The sequence below is a fragment of the Phocoena phocoena genome, chromosome 7 (assembly GCF_963924675.1).
Source record: "Phocoena phocoena chromosome 7, mPhoPho1.1, whole genome shotgun sequence".
In the NCBI taxonomy this organism is placed as follows: domain Eukaryota; kingdom Metazoa; phylum Chordata; class Mammalia; order Artiodactyla; family Phocoenidae; genus Phocoena; species Phocoena phocoena.
In genome coordinates, this window is record NC_089225.1 from 1,751,001 (window position 1) to 1,754,905 (window position 3,905).

The 3,905-nt window shown below is 41.6% G+C and overlaps 1 pseudogene; it reads left to right on the top strand.

Annotated features, from left to right (window-relative positions):
* The first annotated feature begins 472 nt into the window (after positions 1-472).
* On the top strand, positions 473-1,592 carry LOC136126107 (heterogeneous nuclear ribonucleoprotein A1 pseudogene; annotated as a pseudogene).
* The last annotated feature ends 2,313 nt before the right edge of the window (positions 1,593-3,905 follow it).

Genomic DNA, 3,905 nt, shown 5'->3' on the forward strand with positions numbered 1-3,905 from the left:
TGCCAAGCATTCTACTAGACTAACCCCCTAAAAAGAAAGAAAGAACTGGGGTTTTTAAGACCTGGCATTGAGGGACATGATGGATCCAGGTCAGGTAAGCAACTACCCTGGCATCGGGGGATAAAATATTTGATCACCTAATGCTTTCTATTGAAAGATTAATGACAAAAAGGGGGGAGATGATGAAATAAAATTTATATTTTAAGGCAGGACAAGAAAAAATTAAAACATAAAATCCTCCCTCTGTGTTTCTTTGGGCCTCCTCCCTCCTTCCCTAATGTGTAGTGTGTGTCTGCCTTACACATTAACTAGAGTTCCTCAAAGATGGGAGTGCCTGCTCATCTGTAAAGATCATTTTTTTTCTTTTTCCTTCTGATGCTTACTTCTACTTCTTAAAGGAATAGTGTTCTGCTTTCTGCCCGTGGACGGCACCAAGTAAGCATCATTAAAGTCTCCCCCCTCTACTGCTGTCATGTCTAAGTCAGAGTCTCCCAAAGAGTCCCAACAACTGTGGAAGCTCTTCATCAGAGATTTGAGCTTTGGAACAACCAATGAGAGTCTGAGGAGCCATTTTGAGCAAAGGGGAATGCTCATAGACTGTGTGGTAATGAGGCATCCAAACACCAAGCACTCCAGAGGCTTTGGGTTTATCACATATGCCATTGTGAAAGAGATAGACGCAGCCATGAATGCAAGGCCACACAAGGTGGATGGAAGATGTGTGGAACCAAAGAGGGCCGTCTCAAGAGAAGACTCTCAAAGACCTGGTGCACACTTAACAGTGAAAAGATTTTTGCTTATGGCATTAAAGAAGACACTGAAGAACATCACCTAAGAGATTATTTTTAACATTTGGGAAAATTTGAAGTGATTGAAATCACGACAGACCAAGGCAGGGGCAAAAAGAGAGGCTTTGCTTTCGTAACTTTTGATGACCATGACTCTATAGACAAGATTGTCATTCAGAAATACCACACAGTGAATGGCCATGACTATGAAGTAAGGAAAGCCCTTTCAAAGCTAGAGATGGCTAGTGAGTCATCCAGCCAAAGAAGTCAAAGTGGTTCTGGGAACTTTGGTGGTGGTCACTGAGATGATTTTGGTGGGAATGACAACTTTGGTTGTGAAGGAGACTTCGGTGGTCAAGGTGGCTTTGGTGGCAGCTGTGATGGTGGTGGATATGGTGGCAGTGGGATGGCTATAATGGATTTGGTAATGATGGTGGTTATAGAGGAGGTGGCCCTGGTTACTCTGGAGGAAACAGAGGCTATGGAAGTTGTGGACAGGGTTATGGAAACCAGGGCAGTGGCTATGGAAGGAGCAGAAGCTATGATAGCTATAACAACAGAGGAGGCAGAGGCGGCTTTGGTGGTGATAATGGAAACAATTTTGGAGGTGGCAGAAGCTACAATGATTTTGGCAATTACAACAATCAATCTTCAAATTTTGGACCCATGAAAGGAGGAAACTTTGGAGGCAGAGGTTCTGGCCCCTATGGTGGTGGAGGCCAATACTTTGCCAAACCACAAAACCAAGGTGGCTATTGCAGTTCCAGCAGCAGCAGCAGCTATGGGAGTGGCAGAAGGTTTTAATTACTGTCAGGAAACAAAGCTTAGTAGGAGAAGAGAGCCAGAGAAGTGACAGGAAGCCACAGGTTGCAGCAGATTTGTGAACTCAGCCAAGCACAGTGGTGGCAGGGCCTAGCTGATACAAAGAAGACATGTTTTAGACAATATTCATGTGTATGGGTAAAAAAACCTCAAGGACTATATTTGTGACTAATTGTATAACAGGTTATTTTAGTTTCTGTTCTGTGGAAAGTGTAAAGCATTCCAACAAAGGGTTTTAGTGTAGGGTTTTTTTTTTTGCACCCATGCTGTTGATTGCTAAATGTAATAGTCTGATCATGATGCTGAATAAATGTCGTTTTTTTTAACGTGCTGTGTAAAGTTAGTCTACTCTGAAGCCATTTTGGTAAACTACTTCAAGAGTGTGAAGTTAGAATTCCTTCAGGGTGATGCCACGTTCCATTCGAAATTTATTTACAATGTACTTGGGTGGAGAAACCATTGTTTTCAAAAACCCTGGTGTAGTTGAACTGACAGTTACTGTGTTGTGACCTGGAGTTCACCGTTAAAATGGTCACCCAAGCAAAGTCATGGCGTTTTTAAGTTATTAGTATGATTGTTGGACTCCTATGCAATATACCTAAATTGAATTATGGTACCAGATAAACTTATTGATGGGAATGAAGCTTGTGTATCATCCATTATCATGTGTAATCAAAAAATGATTTAATACCCTCTTAAAAAAAAAAAGGACGGTGTCCTTTCCCAGCTCTGTAAAGGGTCATGATGACTTTCTGCTCACTTTGTATGTATTTACCTGCACTATGTATCCTTGGTGACCTTTATGTAAAATATCAGTATGCCATTTTGATATATCATCCTTTGTCTCAAAAATGTGTATGACTATGCCTTCAATTTCTAACAGGCAGAGCTTTCTGATGATCTGCTTCCCATGTTATAATCCTTAGTTTGGCTCAAATAAAATTCTCTTTTTTCTTCTTAACTTAATAGTTAATTGAATTTTCATCAACAATCTGAAGATGGAACATGCTCTGTATGTCCAAAATGGGTATTTACTAAACTGAAGTGTTTAGCAAAATTCCTAGAAGAGTCTGAAGTAATGTTAAGATCTTCATCTGAGACCCAAGGCCTCAGGTCAGTTCTCAGGGAAGCCCTAGGTATGGAGGGAGAGTCTGCCTCTCGGGTCAAGGTAGTTGGTTCCTTCTTAGTTGTGGAATCCTGACTGGTCCTTGAATGGCCCATGTTTAATTTTATCTACCCATGGGTGATGATATTCACCTCTCAGAGTTTCTAGGAAGATTAAACAAGATGAGAAAAATCCTAGACACAGGATACCCTTGGCACATTAGTCACAACCAGTTCCCAACCTCCCCCTCTTCTCTCTTTCCCTGTCTCATCCCCTGTCCAGGGCTGACGTCTCCACAGGACAGGATGCAGAGGTACTGGAGCTCAGCAGGCAGGGGATGGCCAGAAGTGGAGGGAAAATGTGGCCACCGCCTGCACCAGGCCTCCTGGGTCATGTGCCTGATGGGGACTGCAGGGTTTGTCTCCCCCTCCCTGTCACACCTCCTTCCTGGCCCAGACTCACCAGTCACTCACTAAACAAAGACAAAGACATTCAAAGGATTAAAAAGACTAGTGTTTCTGTCCCAAATGTTCCAGGTTGAGGGCCTGTGCAATCAGACTGTGGTTTTCCTCAACACCCAAAAAATCCTGTATAATGAACATAAATACAAGGAAAATTATTTCAGCACATGCTTTCTGAATATTTTTTTTGTTATGGAGCTTTTTCTATGGGCTAGATGCTTCACACATATTATCTTATTTAATATTGTAATGATACATTTTAAAATGAATTATTCCTGTTGTTAAGAGGGAAGGAGACCTTTCCCCCACCTTTCCTAGACCATTTCTGTGAGAAACTTAGTGACTGTGAATATTTTCTCTAATCTTTTGACATGTGTATAAATTTTTGTAAAGATAAGCCATTTGCCAGTTTGATAACCCAGAAATATTTTGCCGTTGACTGGGGTTCATCCCTTTTGAAATGTACACACCTGAGAAGGTGACACCTCACTCTCCTGTCACTGTAGAGTTTAACCTAAGTGACTTTCTTGGAGCTGTAACCATCTGCTAGCAGGGAAGATTGTAACAGAAATTTATTATCCCCTTAGATAAAGGTGATTAACTAGACCAAATTGTTCCTTGACTTCCAAGTGAGTGTAGTCAAGTCCTCTATGGGAAGGTGAGGTGTGTTAACCATGAGAGTTTATGTATGTCGTGGTTAAAAATAGGGTGTCATAGAACAGCTGTGGC